Source organism: Patella vulgata, chromosome 9 (genome assembly GCF_932274485.2).
Source record: "Patella vulgata chromosome 9, xgPatVulg1.2, whole genome shotgun sequence".
NCBI lineage: Eukaryota > Metazoa > Mollusca > Gastropoda > Patellidae > Patella > Patella vulgata.
In genome coordinates, this window is record NC_065887.2 from 6,039,083 (window position 1) to 6,065,978 (window position 26,896).

The 26,896-nt window shown below is 36.2% G+C and overlaps 1 protein-coding gene across 5 annotated transcripts in view; it reads left to right on the top strand.

Annotated features, from left to right (window-relative positions):
- Nucleotides 1-6,996: 6,996 nt before the first annotated feature.
- Nucleotides 6,997-26,896, top strand: part of LOC126807946 (insulin-like growth factor-binding protein complex acid labile subunit) — a 52,479-nt gene continuing 32,579 nt past the window's right edge. The window contains exons 1-2 of one of the 5 annotated variants that reach the window (XM_056103358.1): nt 7,022-7,170; nt 14,817-14,867. The gene's annotated coding sequence lies outside the window, so the exon portion shown is untranslated. Of the gene's footprint in view, nt 7,171-11,364; nt 11,622-14,816; nt 14,868-26,896 lie in introns of those variants that run through there. The other 4 variants (XR_008789282.1, XR_007674230.2, XM_050532882.2 and 1 more) reach the window with 4 other exon arrangements.

Here is a 26,896-nt window from a genome sequence, read left to right on the forward strand (position 1 = left end):
CGACCAAACAGCTATCCTTGTATGCACCAATGGCAAAGGGAAACCACGCCAGAAAAAACAGATGAACTTTCTCGGCCAACCCTTGGATCGAACATGGGACCTCCAGGGTAGCGACCCAACGTCATACTCAATGACATCCCGTGGCTACTCCCATATTAGGTACGCTATATAATGTATTTTGGGCCCCATTATGGTATACTGTGAATATCAGCATAAAACATAATCTAAGACAGACAGGTATAAGAAATATTTTGTTATTAACTAATTACGCTTGTCTGGAATCCGTGTCCAACAGGAATATAAAAAGTTTTACATTTAATCTCCGCACCAGTTTGTATCCAACCATGGAATCGATTCAGGAATAACTTTACCACAAATGTTTTATATTACCTTGAAGAAGAAGAGGGTACCTCTTCGACATGAAATGAAATGAAATGGGGTTTAACGTCCTACTGTTCTGCTCCTATACTGGGCTAATGAAGACGGGCATACGCCATACAGTGTGCTATGGGGGAATTTTGCCCGGACAGTGGCACTATCGCCTACTCTTATATCGAATTCCAACTGACAGAGGATCTTTTACGTGCATTCCAATGTATACACGGGACCTCGGTTTTTCGTATCATCCGAAGGACTAGACAGCTGTCCTTGTCAGGCCCTCCGTCCTGCATCACTGACAAGGGGGAACCACGCCGGAAAATCTGGATGAACTTTCTCGGCCAATGCAGGGATCGAACACCCGACCTCCAGGCTAGCGAGCCAGCGTCTTACCCACTTAGCCACGTGATCCCCCGTACCTTTTGTCTAACAATATCTGACGATGAAAACAGTGTTAATGTCTCTTTTGTTTATCTACTAACACATAATCTGTTATATTCGACAGCTGTCTTTCTTCTGGAGGTCGGGTGTTCGATCCCTGCATTGGCCGAGGAAGTTCATCCAGATTTTCCGGCGTGGTTCTCCCTTGTCAGTGATGCAGGACGGAGGGGCTGACAAGGAAAGCTGTCTAGTCGTTCGGATGGGACGAAAAACCGAGGTCCGGTGTACACATTGGCGTGCACGTAAAAGATCCCTTGACAGTTGGAATTCGATATAAGAGTAGGCCGTAGTGCCGCTGTCCGGGCAAAATTTCCCTCATAGCACACTGTATGGCGTATGCCCGTCTTCATTAGCCCAGGTTAGGAGCAGAACAGTAGGACGTTAAACCCCATTTCATTTCATTTCATTTCATTTATCCGTAGGGAAAGACCACTGTGTGCACGTAAAAGATCCCTTGACAGTTGGAATTCGATATAAGAGTAGGCCGTAGTGCCGCTGTCCGGGCAAAATTTCCCTCATAGCACACTGTATGGCGTATGCCCGTCTTCATTAGCCCAGGTTAGGAGCAGAACAGTAGGACGTTAAACCCCATTTCATTTCATTTCATTTCATTTATCCGTAGGGAAAGACCACTGTGTGGGCGCTAAGCTTGATAATAAAAGATGACAACTTGTCTGCGATATCACCATCGATGGAAGCGGACTTGAAACACTAGAAGAAGAAAACTGCAAGAGAACACTTGTCGAAACATGGATGTGATTGCATTCCACATATGGTCATAGTGAATAGATATATTCTCTGTTGTGAAGTTCATCATGGTGGCTCAGTGAGTAGGACGTTCGCGCTCGGCAAACAATTGCGACGCGGCACCGGTTTACTTATTAGAAACAATTGCCGCTTTTAAAAAGAAGTTATCATAATTGCGTCATTCGAAGCGTGTGTAGAATTTTCATTGCAAAGTTGTCCTTGTTTGAAGAAAATCGGATAAACTTGAAAGAAAAATAGCTTCAGATTTTGAAATATTTGTATGATAAAACATTCTTCGAGTAATCCGGAAACTTGAAAGTAGTTCCAATGGCGGACTTCGTCATACAGCCGAGGCTAGATGTAGCTTGGAATCTGCTGAGGATTGCCGAGTGGGACGATCGCTCGCTAACCTTGAGGTCCCGTGTTAGATCCCTGTGTTGGCCCAGATAGTTCATCGGAATTTTCTGGCATAGTGACCCCCCCCCCCCCCCTTGTCTGTTGTGTAGGATAGAGTGTCTGGCAATGGGCAACGTATAGTCGTTCGGATGGCGTGCGCTTTAGAGATCCCTTGGAATTCGATATAAGTGTAGACCGTAGTGCCGCTGTCCGGGCAAAATTTCCTTCATAGCACACTGTATGCCGTTGCCCGTCTTCATTAGCCCAGTCGGAGCAGAACAGTAGGACGTTAAACCCTACTTCATTTCTTTTCATCATCTACAGAGTTATACTACTCAACACGCTCATGTTATCGGTATAATTACAAAATCCTGCATTGTGTTAAATATTATAATATGGAATATCAATTTGCCGGCACACTTCCCATATACCACCCAAATTCTCGTGCATTGTTTGCTGTACATTGTGACGGCATTTACATTGATGTATTATGACTATTATTCAATAAACTTGTAAATCAGGACAGGAGCCACGGTGGCTAAGTGAGTAAGACGCTGGCTTGCTATCCTGGAGCTCGCGGGTTCGATCCCGGTGTTGGCCCAGAAAGTTCATCGGGATTTACCCCACGTGGTTTCTCCTTGGGACTAAAAAAAACGAGGTCCCGTGTACACATTGGCGTGCACGTCAAAGATCCCTTGGTAATTGAAATTCGATATAAGAGTAGGCCGTAATCCTTCATAGCACACTGTATGGCATATGCCCGTCTTCATTCGTCCCATCGGAGTAGGACTTTAAACCCCATTTCATTTGTAAATCAGGACAAATTAGTCTGGTGTAATGGTATAGGAAGGGGCAAACACGAATACCCTTTGACAAATCGTAATGGACAACATTTAATTATGGAAGTCAATGTCCTCAATTCTTCCTCGTCTCGAAACCAAATATTGTAGTTTAAGTGTGTTTGTCGGAATGTGGTCATTCTACGATATACCACCCATATCTTGTGTGGTATTCTTACACAATATGGTGGTGGTGTGACAAGTTCTGTGAAACATATTGCACTGGACAACATTTAATACAGATAAAAATCGCCCCCGTGTCCATTTGTAATCCCTAACCTTCAATCCCCCACTGATGAAGTAAACATGGCTAATCCTTTCAATGACGGCAGATTTAAAAAGATGTTAAATATTCCATACCGCGTGCTAATTACCAATTTAAATTTCACACGGACACCTTTTAAGTTGCCGGTCACGCGCACCTCACGCGCTGCAAACATCTGGCAAGCAGGTGCGAGTAGGTAGGGTGGAGGATAATGGGGATGAAGGAATGGAGAGACTGACCGCATACTGGTCCTCAAAGAGAAGGGAATTAGTTACAGATATTAACTGGACATTTCTGGGGGTCTTTACTGAGTAAATAAACTTTGACCTTTCCGGTCGGACAATAGACCAATCGCCCCAGCCAAAGAACTTGATAGAAACCAGTTCAATATCTGTTGTATTTTTCTTTTCTCGCCGAATTAACCACAAGAAAATGGATGGCAAATAAAAATGAAAGATTGTCCGTTTGTTATTGTGTTCGTTTGTAAAGAACGTGCATTAAGGGAACAATGTCCGGGAACAATGACCGGGAACAATGATCGCAAAGAACAACAAACAAACGAGATACAAGTTATCAATGCCTTAAACTCATTGAATATTTTATATCAGCTCTCGTGAAAATTATTCAGGATAGGAAATCCATTAATTCAATGGAGTTTGCTTCTTTTTATTGACAAGGGCACCCTTATAGTTTGTGGCAGTATATATTTATTAAATTAAGTCTTTTTTTTATATTCCATTCATGGTAGTTTATCTATTTAGTTTGGGTATTTATTTCCGAAACATGTTACCAGCCCTAACAAATAAAACCATTTTTTTATGAACCATCCATTCATAAGAGAGCCTTTGATCATGCAGTTTCCGTATTTATCAATAGCAGAGAGGTGATTAGTATAATTTACTTATATTTAAAACGTTTTGTCGGAATATTTGCAAGAGGTTGGCGCTGGTTAGGAAATCGTCCGCCCATCTTTGCTAAAACACAGCTGTTGCGAAGATGGAAGTTGACGAGAACTCCATAAATCATTACACGTATTTTCATCTGGTGATCGAGAGTATCATCGTCGAAACGTCGTGTGTTAATAATCCAGTAATTGTTATTCCATAAATAGTGTTAGTGTGTTACAGTACAATTACTAAAAGTACTGCGGTCTCCTTAATCTTTAGTGAAAATACTGTCATTGAGTCTGGAGCCCCGGTGGCTAAGTGAGTAAGACGCTGGGTGGCTTGTCTGGAGGTCACGGGTTCGATCCCGTTCTTGGCCGAGGTCACAATACATGGTCAGGATTTTTAAAAGTTAGTTAAATTGATATTAAGGGCATAAACGGATTTTTGAAGATAAATATCCACTAAAATAGCATATTATTTATTAATCAAATCAGTTTTGACATATCTTGTGTATAACCAATATATTGACGCGCCAAAGGGAGGGACATATCAACCATACCCCACCATGTTCCTGAAGCAACGACTGCGAGGTTTACATTACATTGTCTAATTGGACATGGTCTATGCATATATACGGATAGAAGGTCAGATTCCTGTGACCACACCCTCTATCTACACGCCACTAGGCCTTCAACACCGCCTTCATTAACCCAGTCGGAGCAGGGAGGGACGGAGAGACATGAGATTTAACATCCACTCGTCACAAACTAGGTCATTTCGGAACTAATATATGTTTCAATTTCATTTCATTAATTCACGTGCGCGTAAGGGTCGTTAATAGTGGGGGAAACCAGTAGACCCGGAAAAACCCACGAGGTTGGGCAGGCGACCCTATTTCTTGTCACGTACAAGCGGGGAATCGGAATCACTCCACCTGACTCAATGACAGACCGCATGATCCAACGTGCACGCGTTACCCCCCCCCCCCGCCCCCAGTCGGAGCAGGGCGGAGCAGAACAGTAAAACCCTATTTCATTTCATTTCTTTATTCAAAGCGGACTTTCTTATTATTCTAAACGTTTATTAGAGACTAACATTCAGAATGTTTTTTATATTGAAAGAATCACGGAAACCAAATATTTGCATTTCGTGCATAATCCACGAATCACATAAATGTTACATTTTTTATAATAAAATATCAGTGGCGTATGGATTTCCTGATCAAAGCATGGCATGAACAGTTATATTTTCTTTTTATATAAACATTAAAATACTGAATCCAACATTAGCGTCCGTAAAACGTGGTAAATCCTTCAATGGTATGGTTTATATTTTAGCGTTTCCGACGCCGTTTCGCTCTCAAAGAAATGATATGAAATAAGAGAGAAATGGGGTTTAATGTCCGCTCGTTATTTCGGGACTAACATATGGTTTAATTTTATTTCAATAATTCGTTTGCGCGTAGGGGTCTTTAGCAGTGGGAGGAAAACCGGAGGACACGGAGAAAACCCACGAGGTTGGACAGGTGACCCTGCTCCTTGTCACGTATAACCGGGGAATCGAAACCACACAAGTAGACCCAATGACAGACCTTATGATGCAGCGCACGCGCTAACCATTCGGCCATCCAACCCCCGTTATGAAATGAAATGGGGTTTAATGTCTTACTTTTCTGCACCGACTGGGCTAATCAAGACCGACATACGCCATAATTCATAGTATTCGATGAGGGAAATCAAGCACCTTGCTATTATACGGCCTACTTTTATATCGCATTACATCAGCTGTCGGGGGTTCTTTTACGTGCACGCCAATGTCTGTACACCGGGCCTCGGAGATTAAATACATTTTTTTCTTTACACTTTTAACACTTTATCTAAATAACTATATGTATAAAATCAACTTATATGTAAAATTGTTATATTTATTTTCCCTTCAACTCTCCATTTGATCGAAAAACGTTATAATATATCTTGGAAAAATCATCATTCTACCCCTCTATATTTACTGAAATATGAACTGGTTTACACGTTAAAGGAAGCGAACTTCGGTCATTTGCCATCTCAACTCATAAATATTCAGAGGGTCCCCCTTTAAACATTAGATAATTTGCCCCCCCCCCCCCCTCCAAAGAAGTATCGCTCAGGGCATATGCGCCATAACCCCCCCCCCCCCCTGTAGGGGTCCTGACTACCAAGAGATCTTTTACACGCTCGTCAATGTGTAGCCTAGACGGGACCTCGGTCTTTCGTCCCGTTTGAACGACTAACATAATATGAAATTTCTTATTTCGTTTTATGGGGATAATCCGACAAAAATACAATATCAATTTTTACAAGTAAAGAAACAGACATACATATTATATATGCACTAGCTCCTTTTTTTAACAGGTTTAGATGTGGTATGTAGAAATGTATTCTGTACTAGCGAGTATGTAGTGAATTCGTGGCAGCTCAACAATTTAAAGTGAATTAATTTTTAACACGCAAGCTATAAATTACTGCGATTAGTAGCTTGGGAGACATGTGGAATTCTTGTCATATAATGCGAATGTTTCAGATCACGGATAGCGTCGCCGCGTACCAGCCAGCTTAAAATATCGTAGTCGCCATCTTTTTGATTTAAAGTTTAACACATTTTTACAAAAAACAAAATCAAGGTAGAAAATTTGAGACTTGTTGCTGATTTGAGATAATATGTTTTTCACAAATACGCCGCTTAAAGGGGTGTCTAATTATTTAACAATAACTATTTATATACGGCCTGATGTTCGCCCCGATTAGCGACAAAACCCTACTTGATTACAGTGATAAGTTACTCTCTAAATCTTGTCCAAAACACTAACGTGTTTAATTTTTGCCGAACCGTAACAATTGTTCACAGAAGTTATCATAAATCAATGAATGTATTGTTTTTCGCATTTCGCCGCAAATTCAGCGACAAAACATCGAAGACGCCCTTTTGATAGTGGGCGGGACTCCATGATCCAACCTCTTCTCACGACCAATCAGTTCGCGTCGGAGACTCGTCGTATAAAGCCCTTTGATGTTTATCGAAAACATGCGTTTCGTGGTGTTTTGTTTACATCACGTGACACAGCCATTTCAGTGTGTTGGCTGAAAAATGTCGGAGTGAACTTATTGGCTACCGTGGGTGATCCAGAAGCATTTTACCTGTCTCAAAATAATTAAAAAATATGACGACAACGTTTTAGAAGGTAAGGGGATGTTTATTTTATGTGGATACTGAAAATTACAGCGTATTTCACTATTTCGAAACAGATCGTCCTATCCTAATTTCAAGAGTTCGTTGTACAGTTTCAATCGAGTAACTTCGGCATATAACTTCTGTGTTCTGGCTGTGTGATGGGTGTTCGTGATGTTTCGACTATTTGTAAGGTGAGACTTGGTTAAAGTCAGTGTTATTTATGGGATAAACCGATCACTGATTATATTTATGGCCTTTAAAGGCCAACACGCCGTGTTTAGTTGTGTGCATAAATAAGTTTAATTCCGGAAGCAAATTTCAAAGAAAAAGTAGACAGAGAAGTGGGGTTTAACGTCCACTCGACACAAACTAGGTCATTTCGGGACTAACATATGGTTCAATTTTATTTCAATAATTTGCATGCGCCTAGGGATCGTTAGCAGTGGGAGAAAACCCACGAGAGTGGACAGGCAACCCCACTCCTTGCCACGTAAAAGTGGTGAATCTATCTCCATATTATTCTGGTTCACGCGCATACAATAAACCACTAGACCCACACCCCAATCAAACAGGAAACTTTTAGACTGTGCAAGAGGCATCTCATAGGATGCAGAATATAGTTTACTCAAAATGAAAGCTTTTTCAATCTCCCCCCCCCCCCAAAAAAAAAAACAAAAAACAAAAACAAACACGGTTATATAGGGCTGGATTAAAGAGTGTGTGTATGTGTGGGGTAGAATAGGGGAGGGCAGGGAGGGGTAGGGGAGGGCAAGGATTGGAGGGGGGTGGGCTTCTGAGGGCCCAATATAAAAAGGGACCTGAAATTAGTTCAAAAACCATTTTGTACCATTTATTATGATGTATTTTTGTTTGTGGCAGATAAATCTACAGTAGGCCTACAGATATCTATCAACCATATACTATATACCGGTACATACATTTACTATACTTTTTGTATGTATATATGTTGTCTATGTAATGTGTATTATTAAATGTATGTGACTATGTTTAAGCGTGTATGCATGTTTTGATACAATAAACATCTTGTCTTATAAAGTCATGGATCTCATACAAACTTAATCCAGCTCTGTAAGTGTTATTCTATTTGAAGGTTGTTTAATTGTAATAATAATAATGATAATAATAATAACTTTATTTCAAAAGGGTTGAAAATTAGGCCAATGGCCTTTCTTACATTTTGCCCTTTAATCAATGGGAACATATGTACATTAATAGATAGAGAAGGGATAGAAATTGAATGGTGTCATTAAACTAAAAGAGTTGCAGTACGGTACCATAACCTTTTTTTCTCTCCCCAAGATTGATTTTCCAGAGGTGTCCTTCCAAATTGCCCCTTAGAATTATGTCAAAGAAAGCTCATGCCATATGTTATAGTTAAGAATTCATTGATACAGCCATTTTCTGATGTTAATTTACAGTTGATCATACATGAAGGTCATGTGTCCAAGCCACTCCAAGGCTATCTGCCAATGAAATGTGAGGTAATGTACTTACAGTACTTACAGAGTTGCTTTGTCAGAGAACATCCATAGCCTTCAAGAGTTGCTCTGTCAGAGGACATATCCCTTCTTCAAGAGTTGCTCTGTCAGGGGACATCCATATCCTTCAAGAGTTGCTCTGTTAGAGGATCACCATATCCTTGAAGAGTTGCTCTGCCAGAGGACATATCCCTTCTTCAAGAGTTGCTCAATCAGAGGACATTTTCATTCTTCAAGAAGTAGTGTAATCTATCCAATGACATACATGTACCGGTATATCCATATTTCTGAGAATTATACTGTCAGAAGACAACTGTTCTCCGGTTTCCTCCCACTGCTAAAGACCCCTATGCACAAACGAATTATTGAAATAAAATTGAACCATATGTTAGTCCCGAAATGACCTAGTTTGTGTAGAGTGAAAGTTACACCTCTCTCTCTCTCCCTCTCTCTAGCTCTCTCTCTCTCTCTCTCTAGCTCTCTCTCTCTCCTCTCATAATTTATCTAAATCTTAATATAATGCATCTTTAAGAAGAATAGAATTGATTTTATTTTCTTAATTAAATGTTAAATAATCAATCTAAGTACATATTAGCATGGATCAAGTTATAAGAAATTGAATATTTTAACAACATATGCAAATGGTGCATCATTACGTTTAACTTCATTTCATATCTCTTTAATCCTCTGATGTAATCACTGAGTCAACATGGCAGCCGTCTATAATTGAAGTATTTATCGTATTTAGATCACAGGCTGCCGTCGTCGTTTCTAATGTTTGCTCTCTGGTAATATTTACTCAACGTGATTCGAGTCCTATATCACTATTCTAACAAACCCTTAATAAGTAAAAAAATCAACAGGTCCTTCCAGACGTAACCATAGCGTTCCTCGATCATCGTACAGATTACTCGTGTTTCCTCTACTTGACTCTCTGTTTAGATTTAGTTTTAACGACTTGTCAACTTCTATCGGCCATGTTTATTTATAGATCACCTAGTACAAATCGACAGTACGGTAACATTGTCGTAAATCTTGTTAAGACACCATGCAAAGTAATCTTATATTTTTTTTTCCAATAAACATTGGTGTGCATGTTAAAAAAAAGCCTTGACAGTTGATGAATTGCGTAGGCATAAACGCCGCCGTCCAGGCAAAATTCTACACTCTAGCATTACACATGTGATAATAGAAAAACATTTTAGTATCAAAATGACGATCCTCCGCTTGTATGCGACAAGGCGTAGCCGTAGGGTCGCCTTAAAGTAGCTAAGTCTCTAACTCAATATCATCAAAAGTCATACACGTTGAAAATATGAATTATTTGTCAATTTAAATCAACATTGATGTTGCGATCTTACCAAGAAAAGACAGGCTTCTGATATCTAATATTTAAGACAAAATAAACATTTTACCATTGGTACACGAATCCTGTACCATAGTGCATTTTAGCGTCATTTGCAACAAGTGACCAGATTGAACGAGGCTTGACATATTCAACTGGAGAGCCTGCTCAATAGACTGGAATAGCCAGACGCTAGAAATTGCTATAGGGTTGAGACACAGGCCGTATTTCGCTGGACATAACTGATTTGAAATTAAGAGTCAAAACGGAAACAATTGAATGTAAATCAGTTTATATACAATCAGATTACATTATTATATGCGTTGCGACCCATTTGGGTCAATTTCTAGGTCCCAAATATTAGCGATTTAGCTCCTTTAAGTTGTCTGAAACAGATCACATATATTGAGTGAGTTGCTCGGCCATAAGATAGAGGATTTTAGTGGTATTTAACACAGAATTAAGCCTTTTTATTCAGCAAATTAAATATAATCCGGATTTGCCCTTTAAGTTAAAGATATATTATGTAAGATTTAGATAAAGAACTTGCCATTCTTGCTATAATAGTTCGAAAGTAGATGATGTAAAATGAATAATTTGAAAATTTCATTCAAATTACTCCATTGCAAGCGAAGATGTTAGCCTTTGAAGGTTTGACAGACGTGTGCAATAATTTCAACCACCGTACTGGTTGATCGAAGCTAAGTCTCGGTCCTCCATATTTGATTAAATCAAAGTATCGCTGAACCATTCTTATCTATTTAATATCGGAGAAATCTGATGCCATCGAGAGTTGATTAAGGCCTGAATCAGTTAATTAATGTCTAATTAATACTTTAGAAAACATTTCAGGCCTAAAGAAAGACCTGCAATAGGCAGATTTAGCTCTTGCATAATGCATGTTTAATTAAATAATTTTTTCTCTAACAGCTATATAGTTGTATAGCCTACTTTAACTGCAAGCCTGGACATCTTGGCACCTGTCCTGTCACTGACAATGTTAAAAATGTCAGGTAAAAACATTATTTTAAGATCTAAAGATGTACACGGCCAAGTTCTTGCTTTAATCTCGAATGAAATTGATTCATCAATTTATTAAATGATGATAGTTTTGCTAATCTTTATTAAACAACCAATGAGTTTACCTAAGAACCAGGCTATAGAAATTGATTTCATGGATACAAAGTCACGTTCAAACACTGTGAATACGGTAACTCTTTTCATATTCTTTACATATATGATTATATCAGTGGTCGATTTGTTATTACATTTTATATCGTACACTCTCGACTTTTATTACGTTTTATATCGGTGACATTCGAGGTTTAGCGTGGGTCTGTCATATTTACCCCTGTTAGTTTAGTCTGCTGATAATACACACAGCGAGGTCACAAAAACACAAAAGCTTGGCTCTCTCTTCTTGATAAGAAGACTCTACCGTGAGTTTTTGTGAGAATGGTAAAATTATGTTGTCCTAGATCAAAGTTATCAACTTATAAAGAAACATTTGTATTATACATGTGAAAAGGATTAAAGTAGACTCACACAATTAGGTCGGGATATGAAATAATGTGATTTGAATTTGATAAAGAAAGCGGGAGAGGAATCATTCAATGGGTAAATTTTTTACATTACATTCATATTTATATCAACTTTAACATCAGCTTTTCATAGGAACATTTTTACCCATGGCAGTTAAATTTGGTACATGTTGAAATTGTGGTGTATAGCTACCGCCCAAAGCCACACCCACCCCACCTCTTCACTGGTTGTCATGCCGATTTGACTGTACGTCATTATATGAATGCTGGTCCAATATTTGATTTTTAGATTTCTAGTTACTGTTAATCTTTGAATTCAATAAGTTGAACAGTAACAAACGTTAGAATATATTTGTATGAGGACCAATAAGTTGAACAGTAACAAACGTTAGAATATATTTGTGTTAGTTGTACTGTTGGAGAAATGCTTTAGAGTAGCGGGCAATCCCATGACACATACACAACAATTACTGTATATTGATATTCAAATATTGACTTATATAGACTGACCAAAAGTCATAAATTTACAAAAGATAGAAAATGAATGAATCGAACATGTACAATGTAGCATTTGTTAAACGTTCCTTTGTTATACCAGAGCATAAATGACCATAGTTCAATTAATAAATGTATTTAATACAGTTTATATGTTAGTACAAGAGTTGTAAACTGATATTAATCTCATATTTTATTATCTTTGATTATATTAATACCGTGACAAACATGTGCTCCACTATTTTATTATAGGGTGGATTGCTTTGTATCTAGCCTCAAAATCTAATAAGTCAGTATCAATCAGTTAAATTAAAAGTAGATGTTATTTTCGTTTCCTTTATTTTCATTGTACTCGATATGTATACCTGCACATGAAATGAAATGGGGTTAAAACAAGCTAAACCTCTAACTCAATATTTTCCATAATATTCGAAATTAAAAACACGAATTAAAATTCAATCAGTCTTTCCATGATAATATGGGATCCTAATATCCAATATATCAGACACAATTAACATTTTAAAATCAGAACATCAATCATGCAGTACCTTATGGTATTGGGAACTATTTGTAATCAAAACATAAAAAAACATCCTACAAGATAATACGGAAGTAATCATAAGTAATGGCTGATTCACAAACAACAAAATGATAATTTAAAAACCTGTGTAGAATGGACTAAGCAGTAGTAAATGACTGTTGTTCACGTATTTCACCGAAAGTATTAATGATTAGAAATAACAATATTTTTTTTTTTTTAAAATTGAATATAAATCACTTTATATAAATTCATATTACATTTTAATATGTTCTGTTAGATCCATTTAATGTTCCAAAGAATGGGGCCATATGCCCATTAATGTCTTATTGTTCTGGGGCTTGGTGTCTGCAACGACAGGGCTGATAAAGATGAGCATACACCATGCAGTGTACTATAGTCACTCCAGAAACAAATTTTAATTATACTTGCAAATGTATGTGATTAATTGGTAGAAATATGGTTACCTGGTAATTGAATTTTGACTTGACCATTTAATCACCCAAATTAATGGTTAATTATCCGTAATGATACATTTAATTTGTATAATATTTAGAAAGATAAAAGGGAAATTTAATGCTTGATATTCATGAAAAATGAAATTACCAATATATTACTACATTTTATAAAATGGTTACAGTATATTATATCCAGCCATGAATTATGAATGTAACCAATATTTCTTTAAACAATTTATTCATCTGCCTTTTCTGGCTAGGTTCCCCCTTGTCAGTGTGCACGTACATGTAAGAGAAGCCTTAACAGTTGGAATTTGATATAAGAGTAGGCCTCTGTATGGCGTATGCCCGTCTTCATTACCCCAGTCGATGCAGAACAGTAGGACATTAAACTCCATTTCATTTCTTAGCATTCACTTATAAGGCACCCGTCTTATAAGCTAATTAAATAAAGAAGATAATTTGATTGACAAAAATAAACAACGACGAATAACAAATAACAAAACACGATTTAACTTCAGGAGATTTATATACTAATTGATGTTATGTTTTGGTTTTTATGAGTAAAAAGGTGAAATAATCAGTTTAAGTATATTTTACTGTGGATGAATCCCTGAAAAATTAGAGATTGTTCAATAGTTGGAAATAAGGCGAGCGAATATGAATATCGTGAAGTGTATGTAATTGATGATAATTGGTATTAGTTTATGTATATTTACACAAGGTGTGTTGTACTAGGTGTATATATCAATAGGAAATAGTGATAGTATAATTATACATATCAATCATACCGGTCATTATACAACAATATATCATATAGATGTCAACACTGTATTACTAGTCAAAACTTAAAGGGCTAATATATTGATCATAAGTAGGGATGTACTGGGCATTTGGGCAATGCCCCAAGACCTGGGATTGCCAGGTCCATCTAGAGCTGGAACCGGCCGCAACACTCTAGACTACTAGATCATCCCAACCCCCCGAATTAATAAAATCATATTGGGTATACAGTATACACCAGTGGTTCTCAACCTTTTCTTGCCCATGGCACACCTTGGAACACATGAAAAAATAGCGCCACATCTGGCTAAATATATATGAAAATTATTTGAATTTTGTAAAATAAAAACATGGCAAGTCATAGACGGCAGACACAGACTAGTCATAGACACATAGAATGACAGCTATATGAACTTACCATTGCCAGTGAATACTCAATTGGGATCACATGTTTTTTTTGCATTTACATATAGTGTGCCGTTATAAATTTTGCGGCACACTGGTTGAAAATCACTGGTATACACTGTGGTAATCAGGAATTTAATCAGTAATTAATTGCAGGAATTGATTAATGTTGTATATTACACTTACTGGTAATTAAATTAAATTAATATATATTAATAATTAATTATATGAATTAATTATTAATGTTGTATTTTGCACTTGTTGGAAATTAAATTCTATAATTTGTTTTTCTTAACCATTTTTTATTAATATTAATATCAAGCTACATGTACATGGGTTAATTTAATAATAGTAGACATACATATTGATTTATCTAGCTTGTCCTACAGTAGTTTATTTAATAAGACAGCAGTGTCATCTGTTTTATATACATGTACATAAGACAAGCAGATCTCTTACAGATTTTTGTTCTAAAACAAGCTGATCTGTTCATTGTATGGTAACTGTTTATCCTAATAATTTGGAAGGATATATATTTAATGGTTCTAGACTAGGAGGATGATCTTGTATGTATATGATATGTATGTTGTAGGTATGTAGACCTTACTTCATAGAAATAACTCAGGGGCTGCAGTGATATAAGGTATAGTCTAGTTAATCTATGTTAAGTTTTGGGCATGTTTCTGTATAATAAGTCTAAAATATACAAGGCCAGTTTAAAGCAGAATCACAAGCAGTGCTAAATGATACATTATAGGAGATTAGATAAAGAGCTGGCAGTTCTCACTATAATAGTTAAAAACAAGATACTGTAAAGGGATAATTTGCTGAAAGTTCCGTCAAATTGATCCAGCCTGAACCCAGATTTTAGTGATTGAATTTTCGGCCTAGCCTTGATCATGATTACTAAAGTCAGTATGATAAAACACATAGTCTCGATTATCCATTTCATGATTAAATTATGAATGGAAATCAAACATGAAATCGGAACCTAATCCAAAAAACAGTGAAGGCTAGTGATGCTAATTAATAATTTAGATAACATTTCAGGCCTAAAGAAAGACCTGCAATAGGTAGATTTAGCTTTTGCATAATGTATGTTTATACTGGCCTCATATTTGTCTGTCTTATATATTTAGTATGCATTTTTGTATTGTAACGAAACGATCAGTTTCATCCCTTTTCTAGATGTACATATACCACTGTAAACACAATTTTCATGTACAGTATATTGTTTCCACATGTTACCTGCATGATGATATCCATATGTTATCTTTAGGATCATCATTAAAATCAGTTATTATTTAAATTATCAGTTAATAAAAATAATGATATTTCGCTCTTATTGATAGGTCTAAATATGGAATTAAACTATCGGTTAATACATGTAATGACTTCAGTATATACTGGTTAGTTATTATTTAAATTATCAGGCAGATAAAAGATTGAATGATGGTGCAACCATTGTTTGCCAAATGCTAATGATATTAATGATGGGGTTCAGGTGAGCATTGTTCAGTTGGTGAAATGTATTATTTAAATTCTCACTAAAGATAATGAATGTGATGTTGACGTGTGTTAATTTTATCACCTTGGTGAGATGAAGATAATTTAAACAGGTTTTACTAATTAGGTCTATTGTTACTCAAACCATCAGATCAGACTTATTGTATTGATGGTTAAAATTTGATGGCTCTTCCATTCACTCCCTACATTTATAACCTGAGGCTCTTTTTGAGGGTAGAGCTTTGTAATTAAGGCAAATTTTAAGTAAAGGGTCGGCTACAAAGACATGAAAGGGTTTACATTTTGAAGGAATCAAGACCAGGATTTGAAGAAGATTGGATTCAATGTTCTGTTCTATTTGATATGAGAACCAATGAAACCAAGTTAGATTAAGATTGTGAATGGTCGGTCAAGCTTTCGGCAGACCCCAATATAACGACATTATCCCCTTCGCTCATTATTTACGCCAATATCTTTTATAGAGATATAAAAGGGAGAAATGAGGGGGAACACGTTAAGTGTGAGTTGTTTGTTATGTCCCTTTGTTTGTTGGTATCTGTGAGATGGTCGTGTTGAGAGGTTGTCAATGACGACATGTCAGCTGGGCAGTTGGCTGGTCTGATTATCATCTGGAGGAATGATATATTTTGACCATTGGTAGGGTTTGATGGAGCTTGACTAAGGACGTCCCACAAACCTTTATTGAGAAATAATTCAATGGAATGGAATCAAAAGGGGTTTAAGATAGATTACATGTATGCAAGATTTAGATAAAGAGCTGGCTGTTCTTGCTATGATACATGTAGTTCTAAAATACATAATTCAAAATTTATATATTGAAAATTTCATTCAAATCACTTTGTTCTGAGTAAAGTTATCTCTGTTTGAGGTTTTGAAAAAGTTGTGGCATAGATTAGTGTAGTAATTGTATATGTACTTTTTTTACAAGACTCAATCTTGATTCGACTCCATTTTTAAATTAAATCATTAAATGGCGATTTTAATCCATTTACATCCACACCATATTGGTGTATAGAGTTGAGAGAGAGACTAACACATGGTTCAATTTTATTTCTATAATTCGCTTGTGGGTAGGGGTCTTTAGCAGTGGGAGGACCCAGAGAAAACCCACGAGGTTGGACAGGCGACCCTACTCCTTGTCACATACCACCGGTGATTCGAAACCATGCCAGTTGACTCAATGACAGACCTTATGATACAGCACGCATGTGCTAACCATTCAGCCATCCAACCCCCCACTATAGAGTTGATTATAGGCTTGTCGTGTAAATAATGTCTAAAAAATAAATTTATATAACATTTCAGGCCTAAAGAAAGACCTGCAATAGGCAGATTTAGCTCTTGTATAATGTATGTTTAAACCCCATTTCCTTTTGTTTCACAAACTAGATTGATCTTTCATTATATCTGAAAAATTATGATTTGTAACTTGTGTGATGGAAGCCTGATGGGGGTGGTGATCAGTTATAAAATAAGTCAAGTGTTAAATACTGGATGTGACTAGAGGTCAGTCAGTTAATGGTCGTATATCACATGTTGATTGTTAAATAACAAATAAAACAACTAATCATTTCTACATCTGGTCATCATCACATCTGTTGTCAGATCATCATCACTGACTTTCTACTTACAACATCTGTTGTCATACAGTCCAAGTAACTCTCCCTCATAATAACCAACCTACATGTACATGTATGTACGGCTTATCGTTATAAGAATCATAGGCCAATTTTTAAAGATATACAAACTGGGTGATTTGATGATATATTTGGACTAAAAACATATTACATATTCAAACTAGTTAATTTATCATAATTTTGCTTCAAATCCTTCTCAAAACATTGCAATTGTCAAGGAATACCATTGCTATAAAAAAATCGATCAAAAGAGGTCATGTTTGTGTCACATGACTTATCTCTCTCGGTACCTACATGTAGCAACAGTTGCGAAGTCGGAGGAGAATTCATTGCATAGACAAGATGATGACTGTTTATTACAAATATCGAAGCCTGATTAAATTTTCGGATTATCCCCTGCCCGCGTTTTTTCCGAGATTTTTATCTTAGAAAGTGGTGTACGTCTAATTCTTCATAAAGTTTATCAAGCTCTCAATCTCCGCGTGCAACCTTTGACATCATGCGAGCAAACACTTCTAATCGTCGGGCTGTTAATTAGGGAAACCCTTACATTTTTGTCCTGTATACGCTCCATGAGTGTTTTTCAGAGAATCCAGTATTATTTCTAGTAACATTGGAAAATTGCCATACTTTTATTGGAAATAACCACCCGATGAATACTTTTCTGGGAACGTAGCTTTAAGTATTTTTTTTAAAAATGTATACATTATTTTATGGGCAATTTAATTTACATGGCATATGTGGAGATTGACTGACAATATACATGTTTATTAGAAAACAGAGTGCTGCCTTGTAGAATTTATTATTACATGTATGAAATGTGGTACTTTTTTATTTCAATGGTCTTTGGAGGAAAACCAGGATTACAATTAGACCACTCCTTCACCCAACCCTTCTTTACTATGTATAGAGGTTGGGTGTCCGAATGGTTAACACGCGTGCAATCAATCATAAGGTCTGTCATTTAGTCAAGGAGTCGGGTGGTCTGTCTTACCTCATGGGATTTCTCCGGGTTCCTCCCACTGCTAAAGACCCCTATGCGCACATGCGAATTATTGAAATAAAATTGAACTGTGTTATTGCTGATATGACCTAGTGGAGGTTAACCCCTCTCTCTCTATCTCTCTATCTCTCTCTATCTCTCTCTCTCTCTCTACTATGAAAGACTTAAGGTGAAATTACAGATTGCATGCTTTTGTTGATTTTACTATTGAGACAGTCAATCATATACAAGACAATTGTCACCATTTTCAATGATTATTTAATAGTCGTAGATCATATCTCTTAAAGGGTGTGTCTGTCATTTATTTACCACCCACCTATAACAATGTTTGGGTAGCTATTGTTAATGATTGAAGGTATATCAGGAGACAGTGTTTTTTTGTCTGTTAGAAGAACGCCTGATCAATATTTCTAATTGATTAAAGTTACAATTTCATATTTTTAAGTTATATTTTTGAAATTTATTAAAATAAAGCCTTAAAATAGATGGTATCCATAAACAGTCCTACCTTGTTAAAGAATAATCCTATTAATCCTATAATTCACTATTTCCAGCTGAGAAATTGGCAAAAATATCATTTTCAGCTTCAAATTCAAATGTTTGAACATAGCTATTCCATGGAGGTAATAGGAAAACAAGGGAGGTAATTGTGTTATTATTTCCAGTGTCAGTGATTTTTAAGGGTGGGAAATAATGCCAATGATCATATAATAGTGAGTTGATAACCTATTGAGCAAAAGACATAGAAATAATTATGTTTTAACTTTCTTAGAAAATATAAAGTTCTCGCTTTGAGCAATCTTTGTTTTTCTTATGCCGGAAATGAAATGAAATGGGGTTTATGGTCCCATTGTTCTGGACCAACTGGGATAATGAAGACGGTCATATGCCATACAGTGTACTATGAGGAAAAGTTTACCCAAACAGTAGCACTATGATTATTTTATGTTCACTAGCGATACTTTATACATGTATGTAACTGTTTTAAAAATATCGTGATACTCAATAAACCCTGTACATGTATTTAGCAATGTATCAATATACTGTAACCTAAATCATGAATGGCCAAATGGTTAGCGTGTGCACATTGTATCATAAGGTCTGTAATTGAGTCAACTGGCTTGGTTTTGATTCCCTGGTAGTATGTGACAAGGAGTAGGGTCGCCTGTCCAACCTCGTGGGTTTCCACTGGGTCCTTAGGTTTCCTTACACTGCTAAAGACCCCTATGCGCAAGTGAATTATTGAAATAAAATTGAACCATGTGTTAGTCCCAAAATTACCTAGTTTGTGTCGAGTTGATGTTAAACTCTCCCTCTCTCTCTCTCCCCTCTCTCTCTCTGTCCCTCTCTCTGTCCCTCTCTCTCTCCCCTCTCCCTCTCTCTCTCTCTCTCTCTCTCTCTCCCCCCCTCTCTCTCTCTCTATCTCTCTCTCTCTCTCCCCCTCTCTCTCTCTCTCTTAATCAGATTGTCATGGAGCAGGTGATAACAATTTTCTAACCTCCTTGAAATATAAAAATAAATGATCAATTATTTTCTCATCCTTCCATCTATCAGCATTCAGATCTTATTTATTGTTTTATTGGTTAATTCATCATGAATGACATCTGATTGGATACTTGCACTAGCTGTCATTAAACAGGTTATTTCATCAAACATCCCCAGGAATTTATGGGACAAATAAGATGGAAAATAAATAACTAAGTATTTCCCCAGTGCTGCTAGATTATTAACAAGGTTGACAACTCGAAACAAAATAATCCAGACCATAATCAACTCTTGATGTCATCGCTAGCCTGCGATATTTACTGGATTAAGATCCAATTTGGGGCTCAACTTTTATTCATGATTTAATCATGTAAAGAAATCAAGACTATGTTTTTTTATCGTACCACCTTTAGTAAATCGCTAAATTCTTGGTTCGATATTGGCATGTATCGGACCGAAACTTCATGGATTAGGCCGAAGATGGTATGAAAAATCACATTTTTAGCTTGTGGACCCTATAGAGGTGACAATTTTTATCCGATTTTGTTGAAATTTGAAATATAAGTTTATAACCCAAAGATCTCAGTTCCTTTCGATATACGCGCATATCGGATTATAACTTCCTGAATTATGGCCCCAGATTGTACGAAAAATCGCGTTTTTAACTTGTGGACCCTATAGAGGTCATAATTTTTTTCCGATTTAAAAAAAACGTTTCAGTATATCACCATTACACACTCAGGATGGTTGAGTTTGAATTTCAAGAAAATCAGCCCAAAACTGACAGACATAATGGCCGACCCTCGTTCTCAAATAGCGTAAAAATATATGGTATATCAAGGTTGTGGACCCTCTAGAGGTCACAATTTTTATCCGATTTTGTTGAAACTTGAAATATAAGTTTATAACCCAAAGATCTCGGTTCCTTTCGATATGCGCGCATATCGGATTGTAACTTCCTGAATTATGGCCCCTGATTGTACGAAAAATCGCATTTTTAGCTTGTGGACCCTATAGAGGTCATAATTTTTATCCGATTTAAAAAAACGTTTTAGTATATTACTGTTACACCCGAAGTAGGGTTGTGTTCGAATTTCTTGAAAATTTGCCCAAAACTGACATACAAAATGGTCGTCCCTCGTTCTCAAATAGCATAAAAATATGGTATATCAAGGTTGTGGACCCTCTAGAGGTCACAATTTTCTTCTGATTTTGATGAAATTTTATAACTTTATAACCCAAAGAACTCGATTCCTTTTGATATTCGCACATATTGGACTGTAACTTCCGGAATTATGGCCCCTGATTGTACGAAAAATCGCGTTTTTCGCTTGTGGACCCTATAGAGGTCATATTTTTTATCCGATTTAAAAAACGTTTGAATATATCACCATTATACCCTAAGGATGGTTGAGTTCGAATTTTGTAAAAATAGGACCAAAACTGACAGACAAAATGGCTGCCCCTCGTACTCAAATAGCGTAAAAATATGATATATCAAGGTTGTGGACCCTCTAGAGGTCACAATTTTTTTTCTGATTTTGATGAAACTTGACATGTAAGTTTATAACCCAAAGATCTTGCTTCCTTTCTATATTCGCATATATCGGACCGTAACTTCCTGAATTATGGCCCCTGATTGTACGGAAAATCACGTTTGTAGCTTGTCGACCCTATAGAGGTTATAATTTTTATGCGATTTCAAAAACCTTTTGAATGTATCACCTTTACACCCTAAGGGTGGTTGAGTTCGAATTTCGTTAAAATCAGACCAAAACTGACAGACAAGATGGCCGCCCCGCGTACTCAAATAGCGTAAAAATATGGTATATCAAGGTTGTGGACACTCTAGAGGTCACAATTTTCTTCTGATTTTGATGAAACTTGAAATGTAAGTTTATAACCCAAAGATCTTGGTTCCTGTCGCTATTTGCGCATATCAGAGCAAATATCAGATTGTAACTTCCTCAACTATGGCCCCGGATTGTACGAAAAATCACTTTTTGTTTAGCTTGTTCTCTATCCATCCCTTGCAAAATGTGGGCATATCCTGCCTGGCAGCCACTGGTTAACTATTAAATCTCCCAAAATGTCCCTCCCTCTCTCTCTCTCTCAATGAGTCTGACAGTTTCTCTAACCCAACTTAAAAGTCTGACAGTTTCTGTCCATTTCTGTGTGGTTTTCATTACATGGTTGAATGACCATAAAATGATCAACTTGGATTGGATTGTCAACATTCTGTCATGGTTGTCTCCTGTCAGTCGTATCTTTTCTTCATTTAATCGAGAAATATTGATCTTTAATGGACCAGTGTCACATATTTAAATAAAAATTACTGAATGATAAATATTTTATAACGACACTCAAACCTTCAAAAAAACATCCCTAAATCCTAATTTGGTCGTTTTCTTGTATTTGCCAAACATTTGAAAAACAGCTGAGAATACAAGTTGCCGTCTGGAGGTGATATTTTGAGTGGACGATGAAATCGCGGAGACCATTGTGATCTTTGATTTGTACGATTGAGTATATAGAGCCTGCAGACGTGCCAATTCGTATTAAACCCGAATTAGATATTGGGACAAGCGGGTCAAGTCAGATCAAGGGTCTACGTAACAATGGAACGTTGAAAGAATGTTTACTCAATGTTTGAAGTGGATCATTACCAATTCTATAGAGCATTATGGTCTGTATTTGTTGATCTTTAGAAAGATTTAGATGATTCTCACAGATTCGTCGTCATCAGTTACCTGTACACGATTACCTGTTACACACCTGAAGAAAAGAAATGCAAATCTGCAAATTTTGATTATTCAACAGATTATGATTTAAAAGTTATTTAGTAGATAGCAATTTTGCGAGTTTAGGGGATGCCCTTGTTTCATATCCTGGTATGGGCTGAGAAGATTTTGTTAATTTATGGAGCCCGATTCTCACTGAGATCCAAGGGAAAACAATGTACTGAGACACCAGAAAATTCATTTATAAATGGTTTTAAATCTATGTCTATTTGGAGCGGAAGGGGAGTAGGATCGCTCTCTCGCTCACTATTTTCTGATGATATTAACCATGCAATAATAAGGCCCTACTGATAAGAAAAGTTGTCTTATATGACAAAATGCCAAGATCCACAATGTACATGTATACGCTATAATATATACAGGTTTAGAAAAATGTCTTGACTGGTGAAATTTAGGAAAAAGTGGATGCAAACATTGCTGAAAGGGTAAAATTATTCTGCTTGCTTAATAACACATGTACTTGTAACCAGAACAAATAAAAATAACCAGAAAATTCATCAATTAGTTTCAAATTGATGATGGTTATAATGTAACATGCCAATAAGATATTCCAAGACATTAATTAAATTCACTTAATTTCCATATTTGATGATTCATCAGTTTTTGTGATTTTTTTCCTTGATGATTGAAATTTGATATAATATTTATTAATGGTGCACAATTGTCATCATTGTTCAATTGATGATAGCTTATAGTTATTTTACTGCATAGAAATATATAAATTGGTTATTATTATACAAATCACAATTCTATGGAATACAATTACTGCTTATTACTGAGTGACGTTTCATAGCTTGATAATGACTAGAGAAGCCTAGTCGAAACGTTGCTCAGTAATAAGCAGTAATTGTATTCCATTGAATTGTGATCTGTTTATCCCAGTTCAATTACTAAATGCCATGAAACAGTTTGCTTATTATTATTCAGTTATAAAAATAGTTTACCGATTCTTCAATCTTCACCAATATTGGACAATATGTTTTCATTTTATATAGAACTGTATAGATTATTCCAGATTGCTCTTTTGTTGAGAGACAATTTGACTTTTTTTTCTTGTAACAGGTAAATGTAAATGTAATATGATTCTTTTTGTATTGTAGACGTAATTCGAGGATTCATTTGAAAATTGTTGAATAATTCAGCGTGTTTTGTTGTCGACATGCTATTCAACGTCTTTTTTATTGTTGATAGAAATGTTAGCGTTCTTTCGATCACTACGACAGTTTGATAGAAATTTTAGCATTCTTTCTTTCACTGTGACAGTTTAATTTCATGCAATTGTAATTCTGATGTGATTTTACTGAATCGTGTTTATTCCGTAATTGAGTGCGCTAATGTTATTTTGACGCGATATTTCAATGATTGTTATGACAGATGAAGCGAAGGTATTGACATCACCGTTATGATTGATTATTAAATAGCGTAACGCTACATTTTATCGATGTCTTTTATCGAAAAATAACCACGGATAGAAAATGGGGGGATTCTCAGGTTTCGATCTGACATTTAGTGTTAAATATATTGCAAGGTTCAAGGGTTTATGCTTGACTCTCAAATTATATTTTTAAAAAAAGGTCAAATTCTAGTCATTTAGTTACGTTAATATTACATAGACAATTTTTTTATTGAATATTCTCAAGGGAAATTGAGTGCGTAACGCCAACTAAAAAGTATCCCAGTGTCATCAGTTACTTCCATTTGAAACTAAATATGATCAGTTGTATTTAACTGAATATTTCCGGTGTCAAAACTTCAATACTCGATATTCATTTTAACTGAATTATAAAACTGAATCATAAAGTCAGGTGCAGATGTTTTAAATTTTCACATGGGAACAATCTTGGACCCCTGCCTATTGGTTATAAGTAGGGGATATGATACACTAGGGTTATAAGAATGAGGTGACTGGGTGGGGGCGGAGGGATCCAGGTATCTTGTATGGGCCAGTTTAATCTGAAGAATGAAAGAAATATGATTGTAAATAATGTGTATTTTGTATAATATCACAATCTGATCAAACTCAATCAGTTTTCTAATGGATCCCCGCAATATTTTTCTGATTTCCGCAAAGGATCTGTGTATCCTACATGTAGGTTGGGATCCTACAGTTGTTGTTAAAAAGGTCAACTATAATATTGCATTATATATATGACAATATACGCTGTACTATTAGATATAACTTTAAATCAGTCATATTTAAAAAGGCCAGCTATAAGATTATAACTGTACTATTATGAGATAAACATTGTCATATAAATCATAGTAATCTGATATCTTATTTTCTTTACCTATTCAACATGTACAATTAAACACACGCCTACCTTGATCTTGGGCCTACTTTTATCTTGGTCGTTAAAGATGATTTCATATATACATACATACATATGCATTAATTCTAAAAAATCCACTGAGTATGTTAATGTAGTAGTATAGCCCAGTCATATTGGTCACACATGGACATTAAACCAAATGGTTGATCATATCTAGTAATTTGAATGTACATACATGTATGAAATATGTAATATGATCAAGTACAGTTAAAAGATTGCTCTTAAATAGTTAAATCTGCACTGAGGGCAGATACAAAATTTTCTCATAGATAAACAAATCTAAACCAAGCGTGGAAGGCAGCCAAATTTTGAGTAGAGAGAGGACGGGTTGCTAATAGTGGTCGATGTCAAACAATATTTTCTTTATTTTGAGTTAAGACTTCATACATAGGCACATCCTTTCTTTCTTGCTGCTTGTGCATTACAAGGGAAGAGAATTTTACTTGGACAGAATAATCTGGATCTATTCTCTTTCAACTCCCAAATTTCAAAGCCTCTTTCACAAAGTGTACTTTAATCTGGGCAATTAAACCATTTAATTTACAGGTACTCACATTTGTCAGTCTTCCACATGCTGTATGTTTAACATAAGCTTGCACTGCAGTGTTCCCCAAAATGTTCAATAATCGACCTGCAATGTGCAGTGATCGATCTGCAATGTGTAGTAATCAACCTGAATTGTATGGGCAATGATCAACCTGAAATCTATAGGGCAGTGATCAAATTGAGTAATGAATAATAATAAGAGACAGCTACTGCCCGGAAAAGTGCTCACAGGACAATAGACATAAATTCTGATATTTTAATATTGTGTAATTGTTCACCATTCTGTTATCAAGTTAAATACTATGTTTCATTGACTAGTCTTTTATAAAGATATTAGATTACTCATGCACTACAGGATTAGGAAATTGGATCATAAATTATAAAAGTCATGCTATTATTTAGGGTATGGTCAATGTAGATGTCAGTTATTGGTGCACTGTATAGTCTATATAGATGTAAATTATCAGTGCACTGTTTGCACTTGGTAATAAGATGTTTTATGGGATTAAAACACAGACGAACCATTTTTTCCTAATGCATTATTCTGAAAATGGCTAATATATTTAGTCTAGATATTAAATATTGGTACATTGTTTGTACTAGGTAAAGGGTGGGGGGTTCAGTTTAGATCAATTTTTAAAACTTTTATTGAATTTATGTCAGACAATACACCCTTAATGTTAAAGTTATATTCCTTTATTAGTTGGGGGGTTGGATGGCTGAATGGTTAGCGTGCGCGCGCTGTATCATAAAGTCTGTCATTGAGTCGACTGGCGTGGTTTCGAATCCCCGGTTGTACGTGACAAGGAGTAGGGTCGCCTGTCCAACCTCTTGGGTTTTCTCCGGGTCCTCCGGTTTCCTTCCACTGCTAAAGACCCCTATGCGCAAGCAAATTATTGAAATAAAATTAAACCATGTGTTAGTCCCGAAATGACCTAGTTTGTGTCGAGTGGACGTTAAACCCCATTTCTCTCTCTCTCTCCCTTTATTAGTTTGAGATTGAAATCTCACCACAGCTGCACTTGTTCTTATTATGAAACTTTTTTTTAAGAATATGTCTGCCAGTACACTTTTATTAAGGTTATATGGGCCTTTAACAATTTAACCTTGTGCGTTTTCTCGTGGTACTCCAGTTTCCTTCCACTGTTAAAGAGCCCTATGTGCACGCGCATTATTGAAATAAAATTGAACCATACGTTAGTCCCTAAATAACCTAGTTTGTGTCGAGTGGATGTTAAACCCATCTCTCTCTCTCTCTCTCTCTCTCTCTCTGATGCTGCTGTTGTAATTGACATGCACAAGAATTTTAAAAGCAAAAGCCCAAAGACATTAACTCAGATACC